Genomic DNA, 17,265 nt, shown 5'->3' with positions numbered 1-17,265 from the left:
GAAACAGCATTTTAATTAGATGGTCTAAAGACATTGGAAATTGAAGAAATGTATTTAGAAATTAAACATTCTGTTTGAGAATTATTTGAGATCCATTTTAGCCTTTATAAGAGGATCTGTTACTTTAAAAGAATGCTGTTTTGCTTCCCCTTAAAAATTAGTATCATATATTAAATTTTTCCTGTACCATTTATTGAATTAATCTTGGGAAAAGTTATTGTCAGTCCACTGATTCTTTCTTCATGTTACTTTTTTATTCATACCAGGTGAAATTTTGTCTGCATGTCTTGCATATGAAGAAGCAGAAACAAAAGTTATAAATGGAAAAGAATACTTCTCCAGACTTAAATTTTCCTCAGGAAAGTTCTTTGCATGATTTCGATTCTTTAGTAATATCCATTGCTTTTCTAGTATATACAATAATATTTCTGGATCACCCAATTTTACTTCAAATACCATTTCTCAAATTAACAGAATTTACCATAAGCAAAATTTTGTAGTATATCTTCCAAATTCTGCTTTTAAAAGCATAATAAAAATGAAATTGATGTATTATATAAATCTGAAATAAAAGAGGTGTTTATGTTATTGGTGTTCTTCCTCAGCTTTTTCTTTTTTTTCACACAATGGCATCTACTACTGAATATGTAATTTTAAATCTACAAAAATAATAAGCATTTTGTGATGTACCATTAATTTTTGTTCCATCATCAAAAATTTAAGATAGTAAAAGAAAAGTGCCTTGAATGCTCAGAACATGCCAGTCAGCTGGGCCTAATGCACTTATTAGCTCAGTGCCAGCAGTGGAACCATGTTACCCTCCTGCATACTTTAAATTCAGTGAACTCCTCTTGCCTTCCAAACCTCTATTTAATACAACTCCAGAGCCAGTACCAGCTCAAGGCTATATTCCCAGACACAAACACATCTATTCAGATGATCAGTAAACATGCTTCTCCCCTTCTTTCATCACTCTTATTTCTTTCACTACTAATGTCATCTCCTTTTTCTTCTCTTCTCACTTGAGCAACCCAAGATCAAATGCTTCCAAAAGTCTCTTCCTGAAAATTTTAGACCATATGATATTCATTATTGTCAGTGGAACACTCTAGTATCCTGATGTTCTGATTCTTGTTAACTAGTTTCTTGGTGTCATTATTATCAGTGGAAAGTCCAGCATCCCATTGTTCTGATTCTTGTTAACTCATTTATACTTAGGCTTTAATACAACCTCTACCTGTCCTTGCATTCTGAAACACATTAGAAGTTTTTCTGCCAAACTTTACTTATTCTTATCTCTGTGCAGTTCAAATTTCCTCAACACTAAAGTTCACAACCAAAGTAAAAGGGGGGGAAAAAGAAAGAGAGAGAGAGGTAGAGAAAGCAAACATGGATTTACATGCCAAAACAAAATAGAGCAAAACAGCAGCAACAACAAAAACCATACTTTCCTTTATTTTAGAGTGCAATTGGTAGGGTTTTCTTGTGCCAGCTACTAAGAGTGACATCATTTCAGATTTGTGTCCCTATGGACACTTCCCTCTTTTTATCCCCCATGATACATGTCCCATAATTATTCCCCATGGTAATTCCAAGGTTTTTAAATTTGCTTTCTATTGGGGGGGGGGCACTGGGGATTGCACTCGGAGGCACTCAACCATTGAGCCACATCCCTAGCCCTATTTTGTATTTTATTTAGAGACAAGGTCTCACTGAGCTGCTTAGCACCTCACTTTTGCTGAGACTGGCTTTGAACTCGGGATCCTCTTGCCTCAGCCTATCGAGCTACTAGGACTACAAGCATGCACCACCGTGCCCGACTTTAAATTTGCTTTTTAGGAACAGAATTCAGTTTTTTCAAACTCATTCTTACATAGAATTTCAAATATGTAGAAAAGTCTTGCTAATGAGAGTACAGTGCCTTAGGTGGAAAGACAGGCAGCCCTTCCACATGCTTCCCTGGAGCATCCAGGCCTGGCCTCTGTCACCTTCTCTGGAGGCTTGAGCAACTCACTTCCCTCAGCATTTGAAGCAATGTACTTGATGAGAGACCATTCACATTTACTAAAAAGTCCCAATGCAAGCAGGCACTCCAAACATGAAAAAGAATTCTGTTATTTTATTGGGTCAATACTTTTAGACACTTCCTTAGAAAAATTTGGTTTATAATGTTTTATATAAATTAGTATCTAGGATTGATTCACAAATTGAACAATCATTGTACTTTATTTAGATCCTAGTTTGTGATTACTTTTACCAGAAAAATTTCAGCTGTGAAAATTCTACTTAAAGGTAACATTAAAAAAAAAAAAAAAAGTAGCCAAAGTTTGTGTTCAACATTCACAACTTCTAATCTGAAATACTTCAAGGAAGCAAGCAGCATAACATAGTGTTCCTACATAGAAACAATCTGGTATAAATATCATTCAGATATTTGCTTTGGCGAGTGTTCAGTTTAACAGAATGTGTGAAGAAACACACAAACCCAGTGTTAGTCAAGTACCACTAAAAAAAAGGATTACCATTCCAGCTAATAAAATATATTGGTAAAATTAGGACATTTCAGTTTGGCTCTCTTTAAAAATTATTTCTACAAGGCACTGGTTCATTTTTAGATGGAAAAAAAAGTCAGGCAAAATATCAAAACAGTAAGTTCCACTTGACTCAGGCAACCTGTGAAATAAACTGTCACGGCTTTTAACTGAATAGCACTTTAATGTAACTGCCAACATCTATAAATTTTTTAGAATTCCTGGTTTTATCATCAGATCAACTTGACCTAGTGTCAATAAAAAAGTACCTAGCTGTCTATTCAGTTTGATCAAAACAACTACGAATATTGCTAGTTTTTTTACCAAAACTTCTCATCTTACAAAATAGATTTATAACATGAAAATTTCAATAGAAAAGTCAAATTATGTTGTCTATATATGTATGTGTGAGCATAAATACAATATTAGAAATTTTTTTGTTGTTTCTAGTAAATTAAAGTTTGCAAATAAAATTTATACATGCAACTTATTAATGTAAACTTGTTTTTTAACATAGTCCCCTTATTACTAAAAAAAAAATTATATAAAATTTTTAAATACACTTGAGAAAATTCAGTCCATGTACATTTTTATTCATAAAAGAATTAGTTGTACATTTTGTACAAGATGATTTACTGAACCCAGACAGGATGTGAGTACTAAGAGTTTGTTTCTGATGGCCAGAAACTTGCAAACTAGTGAAGACCATAATGAAGAACTATAGTATAAAGTTAATTACTGTCTTAGTGGTGTAGGCAAATGCTTTGTTACCACTTTTTCCAAAAGCACCAAAAATCAAATGAGATCTGTAACCAACAAATTTTTGCCTGGATAACAAATGAAAGCTTTGCTTTTCACATTTTCTTTCCCTTATTCTGTATAACCAGCATCAACCAGATTTAAAAACACTATTAAAAAAAAAAAAAAAAAGTGTGTCCATAATGAAAAGAGTGGTTTTGATTAGGAAACGTCTAACGGAGAGGGGACCAGTAAAAAGCAAGAGAAAAGGCGGGTAGCCTTGATGAATTTGGTACATTTGCTACATTTTAACATTGTGTATTGAAATTTGGAAATAGCACCATTAGTTTTCTCTTCTACAATTTGAAACAATAGGAAGGTACAGCTCTTAAAATTAAATATATTCCATGTTCAGTAATCCCATTAATGTACTTCAAAATCAATGGCACTGCCATATGATAATTAGGATTGAGAAAATTGGAAAAGAAAGAAATGAGTTAAAGAAATGATTAAAAGAATCAAGAGAAATTTGCAGCTTTGTTGATAACAGAAGCTGAAGAGATGACTATCTCCATGTGGAAAAATAGAGGAAGTAATAAACACAAAATTATTGATATGAATTGGGACATAGGAATTCTGACAATGACTAATCAAAAGACAGCCCTTCAAAATATTTTAATGCATAGACTTCAGATTAAACAGCGATTTAATCATATTAAATTATCCATAATAAATTGGATAATTCAGATTATAATGACAAATACCTCACTGTTTCATAATAAAACTTTCTGCTTTTTTTTTTTTTTTGCAGAGCTTCAGTTTTAGAGAATTATGTCTTAGAGCTTTCATTGTCTTAGAAGAAATCTTAATTTATATAAATTATAATATCCACGTAAAGTGTTTTCAGGAACACTATGATACTTTAGCTTGTACTTGAGTTTTAAAATACAACATATTACATAATCTAAAGAAACATTTCTAGTTAAACAGGTATGTATTACATAATTTGCTTTTTTAAATACTTATAAGGGAAACCAAGTTGTTCTAAAAGATAAGGGAACTAGCAATTCCAATAACATTATCACTCATTTGAATTAAGATCAAACACTAGACAAGTTAGTGCTAATCAGATGTTTTTCTGACCTATACAAAATGATTCAGCTTTCCCACATCTAGTTACTGGAGAAGAAAAATCATACTGAATTGCTTATTTATCATTTTTTTCCCTCCAGGTTGAAGGATGTCTTCTCTCCTGTAATAAGAATCTTATGCATAGTTATTTAAGCACTTATATCACATCATGGATATTTTAATGCTTGTATCCACATAATGGAGTTTTTTGTGGGCACAGCTACATCTTATAGGATCCCTAGTGCTTAGTACAGTGGCTGGCACTTAATATACACTTTATTTGTTAAATTGGAAAAAAAGCCCCTCTGCCTCTGACACCAATATTAATATTGCTGTACTGTTATTCCACATGAAATCATACAAGGAACTTTACCATAAACGAGATAGGAGGCTTTAGGTTGAGTGCCTTTTCTAAGTTGTCTTTCAAAGGTGCTGTTCTGAAGCTTGCTAAGATGCCCACCTATGTTTATATTTTAATTATCTTTTAATAAATGTTTTTAATAGTAACCTTGTCACTGACTGTTGAAACCTACTGGTAATCTATCTTGAGACAGTCTATTTAGGAGAAGAGTTTAAGTGACCCGTAAACCACGTCTTTGCAACCCATCGGTAGGGAACTGAGTAACTCAGTTTATAAGTGGTCCACTGCCTTGAGAATGGTTAAAATAAAACACTAATAAAACACTATTTTTCACACAAGAAGTCAGGAAGATGTTTTCCCAGTAGAAACAAAGGCATTTGAACATATAATGTAGGTAATTTTTCTTAGGAAAGAATACCTGGAAGTGGGAAGTAGGGGATAGTTCTCTCAATTGTTAATGAGGTTATTTTCTCTGCAAAGTATATACTACCTATAGACACATCTGACTTCCTCAGACCAGAAGCACACATTCTATTTAAAAGGATTTTAACTCCTACCTCAATGCCAGTGAGTACCAGCCTAAATACTGAAGGGTACTAACTGGCACCAGTATATACACTTGCATACATGCATGTGCACTGCTGCTTTTCCTTGACTGGTGTTTCCATGGCTAGTGAGGACATCTGCTTTGGCTTTACCTCTTTACCATCAGGCCTCACTCCTTTTCCAAATTTCAGATTCCGGCCAAGGTGACCTATTTCAGTAACAGTGTTTCATATGCTCTCACATCCTTTGCACTTCTTTATGTACAGCATCCTCTCCACTCTGCCTGCTGTTTCCTCTGCTTAGAACATGTTCTACCTCACACAAGCCCTTGGCTGATTTCTGCCCACACTTCAAAACCAGATTTAACAGTAAGCCTCGATGGGAGCCAGCCCTTCAAACTGGGGTAAAAAGGCCCATTAGCAGTTCACCTGAAGAATCTGTACAGATTGTCCATTCTGTACTTTCTTCCTTATTTAAAGTGTTATCTTTGAAGGTAGGGCCTGTGTCTTATCCACTATCAAATTTCCACCAATACAAAGCAGCAGGGCAGTCTGGAGACAAAGCAAAGATTTTAGAGTTGTGGAGGCTATAGCTTAGTAGTAATGTACTTTGGGCAAGTCTCAGTCTCTATGGATTGGTTTCATCATCTGTAAAATATAGGAGTAACACTGCTTGCTTTGCAGGGTTGTTAATAAGTACTTAAATATGTGCTCAGTGCCCTTTTTAAGCCCCTTCCATGCCTTTCTTGTTTACTGCTTGTCACAACCCTACACAATAGTGTTTTATCCCATATTTTATAGATAAGAAACTGAAATATAGATGAAGTAACTTATTCAAAGATACACAGCTTATAAGGGCACAACCAGAATTTGAGCTCTGGGAAGTCTAACACACCAGATCACTTCTAAGTTCTACACTGAATTTCATTTTCATCACCTCTAGAGAATGGTGAAATTAATTGGCAGTTCTACTACATAAGGATTTTATATTTGAGGATCTGTATTTTCATGTCTTTTTAGCTTTCAGAAAGTCTTATAGGGCAGTGCTTTTGCTTCCTATTCAGAGTAAATTCTATAGATTCAAAAAGAATTGTAATACGGTTTTTAATCTTAAGTTTTTCTCATAGGCCTTAATATATAAACACATTAAATCCTTCACTTCTAGTGAGACCTTGATACTACATGCTGTCATTCAAGATACTACCTCCATAGGCTTCTAAAGCATCCGACTGTCATCTAGGGGACCCTGAACTCACTTAGTTGGGAGCCTTAGTCCCTTGTTTTCTGCCATTATTTCTTTCAATAGTCTATTTACTTTAAAAATACATTTTTTAAATTGTTGTATTTTAATTTTCATTTGATTACAGAGAATGATTGCCTCCCAACAAACCTACAGATGAGACTAAACAAAGAAATAAGCTATAATAAGAACACAAATTCCCCTAACATTGAAATTCTCAATCTTAAACAATGCCTTATCTTTTTCTAAACATAGTAGTTTAATTTTTCTTGAAGAGATCATATAGTTAGCTTATGACAGATCTCAAGTGTGAAGTAGATGACTTCGTTCTGTAGTCATTGGAAAGCTGATGACATAAAAATGTTGTGTAAAATGCCTTACAAAGATTTAGCTGGTACATTTCAGTAGGCATTCAAAACAGCATCTAGTAGACAGTTAAAATATTGCAGATGCAGAGTGTGAGAACATGACTTTGGTAGGGGCATTAGGAATGCAGAGAGATGCTTTTAAAATACAATGTGAAGCAAGTGTCCATAGAATTTAGTGTTTGGCAGAACATAAAAGTATAGGGGAAGGAGAAAAGGGAGGAGTCATGGATTTCTCTAATGTTTACTACTGAGTGAACACAGTGAACACCAAGACTGCAGGTATGGAAAGCAGATGAGAATGCTGTAGGTGAGAAGACGAACAATTTGATTACAGGCATTTCATGTAAAGGTAGTTCGTTGGCATCTTATATTTTATGTATAAGAGCAAAATTATCTTTCAATTCATTATACATTCTAAACATACAAAATCTCATGCTTGAATTCTGTTTCCCTTAAATGACTTCTAAATCATAAAAGGAGTATTTCTGAAAATAGAACATACAGTTTAGTCCTGTACAAAACAGAGAATGCTTTGTAAATATCCAAGTATTGAGACATATCACATACCACTTCTTTCTAGAAATGACGTTTTTAAATTCCCTCAAATATCCTATTGTGCCTAAAAGAGTCTTTTCATAGTATGTGCTTTGTCCTTTAAATAAATAAATTAATTAATAAGAATATAACCAGTGGTCAGTTGAAATGTATGCAAAAGTGATCAAAGATAAAGATATCAGATTTGGAACTGTCCACATGTTAGTGATAATTGAGTTAAGAAAATTCTAAGGGAGATATAATACAGAGGAGCAAAAGGACTAGGGATATGTCTTATATTATGACTAGATTTAAGGTATAGAGAAGAAAGCAAGAGCCAAGGTGAAAGAGTGGATAATGTTACCGAAATGAGGAGTACAGAGAATACAGGGTGCATTGAGGTGGAAAATGCTGTAGAAAACATAGGAGAGAGAGGCAGTGAGAGACAGTCGCTGAGTATGTGTGCATGCAATGGGAAAGCCAAATCAGTAGGAGAGAACGAAAGTTGTTGAGTTTGTGGCATTTGTCCCGCACCCAAAGTTTAGAGCATTTGTTTGGTTCAAAAACACAGGTAAATGCAGATCAGCTCTCATCTTTATTCTGCACCCTGAATATGTATATAGCTTACTTGAATTCTCAGTGCAGCTGACCATACATTATTGTGCCAATCACAATTCAGAAATCTTTCTTTATTTGCCAGGTATTGTTTGAGCGTGAAAAAAATAAAATCAAATGACGTAAATAGCCTTTCTGTGGCCACATTGTTTGCTAAAACTGTGATTGGATAAGGTCCAGTAATACCTTTAAGATAGGCCCAGACATAAATAAATAGGCAATGTGTATTTTGAAAGAAACTCAACGAAGTCACATGATTTCATACTTTTAATTGGCTTTAGAAATCAGAGCCCAACCTCTTATTTATATATAAAGAAAAAAAGTCTAAGGCCAAAGGAGGTCAAATGACCTGCCCAAGTTCACCAAGCTACTTGTTGGTAAAGTTAGAACCAGAAACAGTGGGATATTCATTTCTACCCAGCTGCTTGTTTTACATGCCAGACCACCTCCACATGAATTCAGAAACTTCCAGATGCCTATAGTTTTGCTTTGGCATATTCTGAAAATATGTACCTTTTTTCTATATGGACCTGCCTAGTGACAGCAGGAGTGTATTTTTATTATCTGAGACAGTCTCCAACTAACAGTTTCTACTATTACAAACTGAGTTTGTTAAGCAAAATTTTAATCAAATATTATCAGTTGTTAAGCAAATTCGTTCAGTTAAACAACTTCCCAGATTTTATCTGCCTATCATTCAGGTTCTCAGGTTAGAAACTAGAAAATACTTGATTACCTTTCCCATGAGGATTTTAAAATGGTCTTTGTGATTAATAAAATTTACACTTAAGCACATCATTTTGTAAGGAAACTGTGCAGGTAGCATTAACTCAAGTTCTTGTTTGATAAGGCCTGTTAATATTTCCTTCTTTCCCTCCTTTGCTGTTTCTGACCTTGACAAGTGAAACAATTCCCTGGTTGTTAAAGATATTTGACAGTTTTTAAAAATGTTCTTTCTAAACCATGATATTTAGTATGTCACTCCATGAAATGTTGCTTTTTGTTAATGATAGGAACATAGATGATGTAAGTTTGGTTTGACCAGTATTTTCAGTTAAAATATCATTTTTTTCCCAAGACCATTTCAGAAATTTCAGCTCAAACTGACATTTAGTTTGACAATACCTTAGTAAAAGAAGCCAAAGTGATCACATACATGCACACCAGTTCTTTCACAACTGTCGATACCTGCAGATCAAAGAAAATTGTCCCTAGATAATCATTATATTATTGAAGAGCCATCTATCAGGCCCATCTGAACAGAGGGAAGACCCACATAAGAACTACAATAAAGTACCAGAATTTAACTTAGCACAAGATCTAATTTATTTTCCAGTTTTAAAAATGTGTAAGATTTTCTGCAGTTCTTTGCTTAGGTGGTGATGAGGTTATCCAGGCCAAAACAGCATTCATAGGTGTCTAACCAGACAGGTAGGTTCTGGCAGATACCAATTGACTTGGAGAGCCTTAGGAAGGCTGTGGGAGGTAGAGACAAGGCCGGGAGGAGCATGACGTTGCTATTCTTCAGGCTGCAGTCCAGGCAGTCAGGAAGGCCAGGTGCTACCTGGCAAGGACTACTGGTCTGGGTAACCGAAGCCGAGACTTCAGGAGGGCAGTGAGCTGGAAAGGTAGGTTCAGGAGAACAGGTGAGAGTAGGGCTAAAGCTATTTGATTTCTGCCCCACTTTGTTCTGTGAGCTACATGTGGCCATCACAGGCCATTGATCACAGATTGTTACCAGAAAAGGTTAGAAGTCTGGGAATTCTACCCTTCCCAGAGGCACAGGAACTAGAACTACTTAGGGTACAGGGTTTTACCATTTTATATCACAAATTATTGACTTCTCTATTTTAAACTATGCTGCGAACTTTGAAAGGAATCTACTCTTATACCTGTTATACTCTTGGTGCTGCAATTAGAGCTAAGAAGATTTAAAGTTGTAAGATATATCAATATTATGAGGGAATTGAAATAATAAAATAATATTAGTTGGTAGGTGAGTCTGTCATTTCACAAGCTATGCTATCCTGAACTATTAAATAATTTTGCAGATCCTCAGTTTCAGAAGATTTAATGCCATAAATGTTCACAACACCAATAAACTAAAATACTAATCCTTGGGCCAGAGTTAGTACTTGATATAAATTACATCCATTAATTGATATTCTTTTGTCAGATAAGAAATATTTAATAAGGACCCTGATATAGGCCTCCCTGAACTTCAAGGTTCTGGAAAAAGAATGGTGAAAAGGCAGAGGTCCTAGTCCCCAGAGGGCTTGCATTCTTGCTCACTTTCTCCGTGTGTTTATTTAAATATGTATGCTGATCACACACTTTCTTCTTAACAGAGTAGAAAAACGTGGTCAGGTAATAAGGAAACCCATTGCAATCATCATGATCATAATCAAGGATATAAAATACCTTGTCTCATTGTAAATGCTGGCCAATTAGATCACGATATACTAAATTTATGACTTTAAGTTGTCTAAAATAAAGTATTAAATCTGAGTACTTATCATGTGTGTTTTTGTTGTCTGCTAAAACATTTGATTATTCATCCTACTCAGAATTACTTTACTATATCTCATATACCTTCACGGGTTTTCTTATTACCTATACTCAAATCTGGTTTCTCCACTCCCGAAATGGACACGAACCCAAATACCATATTTAAAAAAAAAATTATGCTCAGACCAGGCTCAGTGGTGCACACCTATAATCCCAATTCCTCAGGAAGCTGAGCCAGGAGGATCATGAGTTCAAAGCCAGCCTCAGCAGCTTAGCGAGGCCCTAAGCTTTTAAGAAAAACCCTCCCGAAATGCATACAAGAAGAGCAAGTACCCTCAAAGGCAGAGAGGGTGAAGCCAAAGAGAGGAGACACCCAGCCAAAGTGGGCCTCCAAAGTCAGCCTCACGTTCACAGTGCAGTACAGAAGGGAAGGAGTGAGATAAAACTGATACTTTAGTACATTGATGAGGAAAACAGCTTTCTAGGTCCTTCCAAGAGGAGCTTTTGTCTCATTAGTTTATAGTTTCACCTTATTTTTGTTAAATATCCATAGTTGATTAATCATTGTACTATATTCAACCACCAATGTGTTGTAGTGCCTATTTTCTTAAATCATTGATGACATATTTCTCCCTTAGATAAGATAATCAGTTGTGTATTAAATATTCCATATCTTTAAAAGATATGTAGACAACAGGGCTTGAAATAGTTGACACACAATGATTTCACATGAGTACACAACAGGAGCACAACTCTTCAACTCAAGCTTCATAGAATTTTTCTGCCCTTCCTCTGGTTAAAAGTCTTTGATCAGAACAAAGAATCCTGGAACCAAATGATCTTGCCTACCCAGAGCCTGAGCCACCATATGCCTTCCCTGGTTATCTGGAATCTCAGAATCCCATGCCCAAAGGGCCTGGAGCTGCTTTACCTTTCCCAGATCTGTCCCCAGGCATGGGTTGTTCCATCTGTAGGAAAACCTGGGCCTGAAGGATACTCATGTGGCATGTTTGCAAGGAATCTTAATAAAGCTTGGATATGTGGACTGGAGTAGCCACATGCATAGCCTTTTGAGAATTCTCACTTGCAGGAAGGGGCTTTGGGTAGGAAGAAAAAGACTAGGCTGGGAACTTTGGAGTAGGTTTTCTAAGCATCTCTATTTTTTAAACCTGGAGTTTGAAGAAATCAAAGAATTCTAAATTAAAACTGTCCTGAAGTATATTTTTAAGGTAGAACAGAAAATAGAAAATATTTCATTTAAAGATATTTACTGTGACTTATACTCTATACTACTACATGTGGACTCCTATCTGTATTCTTTTTCTAACCTCATAAATGTTACCAAAATTCCTCTGTGCGTGCCTTAAATAGCTGATTTTCCCTAGCTTTGCTATTATGTAAATTTAGGGATGGCAAAAGATCTCTAAATTTTATAAAGTGTGTTTCAGTATGAGACTACCATACTGAGTTCTCATTACTTTGAATTGCTTTTCCCAACATGTCTCAGCAAAATATCATACAACCTGATTAAACAAAACCTCATTCCCATACAGCTCCACCTTCCTTACTTGGCAAAACTTTAATCTGGTAACACCCTTTAAAGGCCATCCTTTCAGCCTCATTAAAAGGAAATAGCCAGTAGAACTCAATACAATGCTTTTTTAAAAAGTTAAATCCTATTTCTGACAATGAGTCAGGTAAAACTGAAGAAAAAGTATTCCTATAGGAAAAATACACTTAATTTTTTTCTTCTCACTCATCATCTATTTTTTTTTAATTAAGCTTACTAAATTAAATAATATGAAAAAAATTCAGACAGAAACAAAGTTGAACACTTTATGGGATCACTGAAATATTTATCCTATTAATACTTCCAAACCATAGTAATAAGACTTTGGTATCTATTGAGAACCTCTACGGGCATTCAAGGAACATAAGCACAATTCAGTGTTGGAAAAAAGACCTAAGAAATACGAAAATACGAAGCAAGAGAAAACACTTCTAGTGTGAGTCTAGGAGCAAGAAAGATTATTTAGCTTCATCAGTAGGTAGGAATTGAATGTATTTGGTGAAAGGGCAGGAGGGCATTCCATAATTCTGTTTTCTGTTCTCCTGCCATAATTTTTAAATTTAATGCTTTTTATGGTTGTATATGTTTCCCTCACAGACCAACTTGCCAGCAGTCCCACTTGGAAATGTTTAAACTAAGGGATGCTTGCTTTATCTGCCAAAATACAAAAAGCAAGTCTCAGTATACCAAGGAATATCTAGTAAATGTAAAGATTCAGGGTATTCAGGAATATTCCAAGTCTAACTATGGAAGGCATTACATCATCTTGCTTTCATATATCTAGGCCACTGACGATTAGCCAGCTACCCAAGATAATCTGAACTAGACTCATAAACATGGGCAAGGATGAAAGAGAAAGTTTGGGCACTGTATTCTCAGGGTATTGTTTTTGAAAAAATAATGATTTTAAGAAAAATAGTAGCCGTAAAATCCACTGACTCATAGCAAGTAGGTTTTCTCTTTGGATATTAATACTCAGTAGGAATGCAGTACATAGGCAGCAACGTCTGATTTTCTAACATTAACTAGAGTGAGTCATTGAATTACCAGAGCCCTATGTGGCATAAATGACGAACCGACCACACTGTACACGCCCAATGTGTCATACTGATGACGCTTGAGGTAGACTGTTCATAAACCATCTGGATTCCTCAACATATAACTATTTGGAAGTAAGTCATCCCAGTGACAGTGTTCACTAAATTCTGTATTATCCAAATGTAAACCTAATCATAAATTCCTGAGGACTGACTAACTATCCATAATTACTCAAACCATTGTTAAGTCTCTAGTGAAAGTTCTGAACCACAAATGTGGCCTACGGAAGTTGACTTGGGAAATACCACCACAGACATTCAATAAAATTTGTTGAGTTGGGTTGAGGTTGCAGTCTCAGAAGTAATGCTTTTGCAAGGATGCACAGTACAACATAGGAAGAACGTTCTGTTTTGTCATCTTGACTTACTGAGTTTTGAAACATGACAATGAATCTTCTCTGATATGGGACAATGTATAATCCATTATGATAAAATCATTTTTTAAAAGAAACTGGTAAAATTGAGATGACTGCAAAAATTATTCTATTTGCATTAGACATAAGGGGGAGAGTTAAAATTGAGAGGAGCCAAGCAAACTCAATCTCAGGTTTTTGCACTTGCTCTTCCCACTACATAGATCTCTTCTTTAATATAGTTACATAAATACTTTCTTGCAGCCTTCAGGTTTCTACCTAAATGTTACTTTAATCAAAAAGACTTTCTCTGTCTACTCTGTATAAACTAGCAACCCCTTTTTGTATCACTCTCTACCCTCTTACTTTGCTTTTATTTTCTTCATAACACCTGACCTGTTATGTATCTATTTTCATATCTGTTTTTTTTTTCTTTTCTCTGTAAAATATGCTCCTTAAAAATAGGAACTATGTTTTGTTCATTACTACATTCTTAACATTATTTTCCCAGCTCACAGTAGGTCCTCAATAAATATTTATTGAGGGAATAAATGTAATAATTATTAAGGTCCTTGTAGATCAAGATTAATTACTTTTGAAAGTTCTCATCCATTTTTACATTAAATATGATAAATTATTCCCTTTGGAGAAGAGAATTACTCCCCAAATCTGAAACTTATTTAACAGAGTGGTACCCACAAACAAATGCAGTGTATACAAATTTACACAACCGAGTGTCAATACCTGAAGATTCTCAGAATTAAATTTGCTTACTGGGATACTCAGTGACAGATAGCTAATATAACTACTAACATAACTTAATAGCTTCCCTGTATATGATTTAAAATCACATGTAATTTCCATAAATATTACTTAGACAACTAGATATCTATTTGTAAAAGAATTAAATAGATCCTGTACCTCATACTCTATACAAAATAAAATTTAAATGTACCAGAGATCTAAATGTAAAACTAAAACTATAAGATTCTTAGAAAAAGCATAAGCAAATCCACCTGGCACAGCAAATATTCATGACTAAGCAATGATTAAGCAATGGTTTCTTGGATATAACTCCAAATGAATAAGCAACAAAAAGGAGATAAATTGGACTGCTTCAAAATTAAAACTTTTGTATTTTAAAAGACACCAACAGAAAGTGAAGACAACTCACAGAATGGGAGAAAATATTTATAAATCATGTATCTGACTTGTGTCCAGAATATATAAAGACTTCTTATGACTAAATAAAAACAAACCCAACCCAATTAAAATTGGGGAAAGGATTTGAACAGACATTTTTCCTAATAGACATTCTCCAAAGAGAATATAAAAATGGCCAATAAACCCATGAAAAGATGATCAACACCATTAGTCATTAGGGAAGTATAAATCAAAACTATGATGTGATACCACCTCACACCCACAAACATGGCAATAACTAATTCTGGTGATGATGCAGAGAAATTGGAATCCTCATGTATTGCTTATGGGAATGTAAACTGGAATCGTCATTTTGAAATAATTTGGAAGTTCCTCAAAATGTTAAACAGAATTACCATGTGACCTAGCCTTTCCACAACTAGGTATATGCTCAAGAGAACTGAAAACATATGTCCATGCAAAACCTTGTAGATACATGACCACAGCAGTATAATTTACTATAGTCAAATGGTAGTAACAGTTCACATGTCCATCAACTGATGATGTACCAATAAATGGAGGATATCCATATGATGGTATGTTATTTGGCAATAAAAAAGAGGGACATCTTGATACATGCTACAACATGGATGAACCTTGAAACCATCATATGAGGTGAAAGTCATAAAAATTCACATTATTACATGATTCCATTTATATGAAAACACAGAATTAGGAGTATCTGTAGAGCCAGAAAATCATTTATTACCTAATGCAGGTTGTGGTACTGGAAATAGAAATGGAGGATGAATACTGATGGGTTACAGGGATATGGTGACAATGATGACAGTGTTTGAAAATTTGTGGTGATGTTTTTCACAACTCTGTGAATGAACAACAGCAAAAAAAAAATCCACTGAATTGTATAATTTAAATGGGTGGACTTATGGCACTAAATTATATTTAAATAAAGTTATTTTTTTTAAAGTATGGATGATTCGAATCTAATCACAACTGGATACCAAAATACCACTGTTATGCCACTTAATAGGGTTAATAGGGGCACATGAACCATTCTCTTGATTGGCTCAGATTATACAAAGGCAATGAAATTCTTCCCTGTAAGGCCAGTTCTAGTCATAAGTAGTACAAAAGTCCATTGCTTGAATTTTCTTCTCACCTCGTTGCTTCAGTGTCTGAAAAATCCTTTTACAGGTTATCCTGTGGAGTAAGTTGTGAAGGACCTTCGTCAAACAGAAACACTGTATATGGAGATACATAGTATATTTGCTTATTAACTTTCATAAGAAAAAGCTGATGAACTTAGCCAGACATTTCAGTAAGGCCCTCAAGAAGTAAAATGTTAATTAAAATTTAAGGGAAGAAGAAAAGATTTGGTACTTGGCATGCTGCCCAAAGCAGTCCTCTTTCAGAAGTAAGATCTGAGGAATACGATCACAGTGGGATGACAGGAAGGACTGACTTTTTAAGTATTGCAACTTACACATTTTGCCTCACATCTTATGCCATGTAAGTCAACTCTAGTCATCTAGGCCAGATTTATACAATTTTACTCTTTTGTTCTTTAAGCTTTAGTAGGCAAGTGGTAAATCCCAGATTATAAATCATAATCCTTGGCAGTGAAAAGCCTCTGAAGTATTTTTAAGAAGGGGGACGCCATGATCAGGTGTTTTAGAACTATTTCTGGTTGCAGTGTGGAGAACAGATTAGTAAGAAGGCTGCATGTAGGGAAATAATCTAGGGACTACCAACACACCAACTTGGTGTAATTGCAAAGTGAAAATATCTGAGTTACAACAGATACAGAAAAACGGTTTATCTAAATTTCTCTTATCTGACTACCACAAAGAGTCAGCTGCCACAGACTGCCCTTTAGGAAGTCTGCAGTCAGGGAGGCAGTTGACCTTGGGCACCTGGACATTAAAAAAAAAAAGTATAAACAAGCTTCATTGGAACCTTCTATCATTTGCATTCCCAGTCTTCCTCTTTATTAGTGGTCTATAAACCCTTGCCTCTACCTCTACCTGTTCAGGAAGTCACTTTGCAGGGGGTGCTCCCCCATGCATGTGAAAATAAACCTGTCCTATGGACTCTATTGTCATTAAATTTTGATCCTCTCCTCACATCACAGTCACTCAAAGCTGGCAAAAGGTTTTTTTCTCCCAAAAATAGTTTAGGAGGCTTTAGAAAAGAGTTTGGACTAGGGTAGCTACAGAGGGAAGAAGCATGTTTCAATAGAATCAACAGGGTTTGGGATTTGGATATAGTCATGAAGAGTAGGAATGAGTCTCTTTCAAGAGCCCTTCAAAAACTAATGCTGTCCTCACCAAGCCATCAAAATGTACAGTGTGCCACAAAATTTGCATGGAGGTAGGAATAAGGCAGATAAAAGCAGGTAACAGACTTCCTCATGGGAAAAACAGTTGCCTTCTTTAGCAAATCATCTTGGTAAGCCATCTTTCCTTCTGCTTTCGAAGTTTAGCTAAAATGAACTAAAAACTGTACAAAAT

At 35.1% G+C, this 17,265-nt stretch overlaps 1 protein-coding gene across 1 annotated transcript in view; it reads right to left on the bottom strand.

The window, feature by feature from the left end:
• Positions 1-17,265, bottom strand: part of ITPRID2 (ITPR interacting domain containing 2) — an 86,734-nt gene that overhangs the window by 55,656 nt on the left and 13,813 nt on the right.

Source organism: Sciurus vulgaris (genome assembly GCF_902686455.1).
Source record: "Sciurus vulgaris genome assembly, chromosome: 3".
Classification (NCBI taxonomy): Eukaryota; Metazoa; Chordata; class Mammalia; order Rodentia; family Sciuridae; genus Sciurus; species Sciurus vulgaris.
Note: the sequence above shows the minus strand (reverse complement) of the source record. Positions and strands in the feature narration are given on the sequence as shown.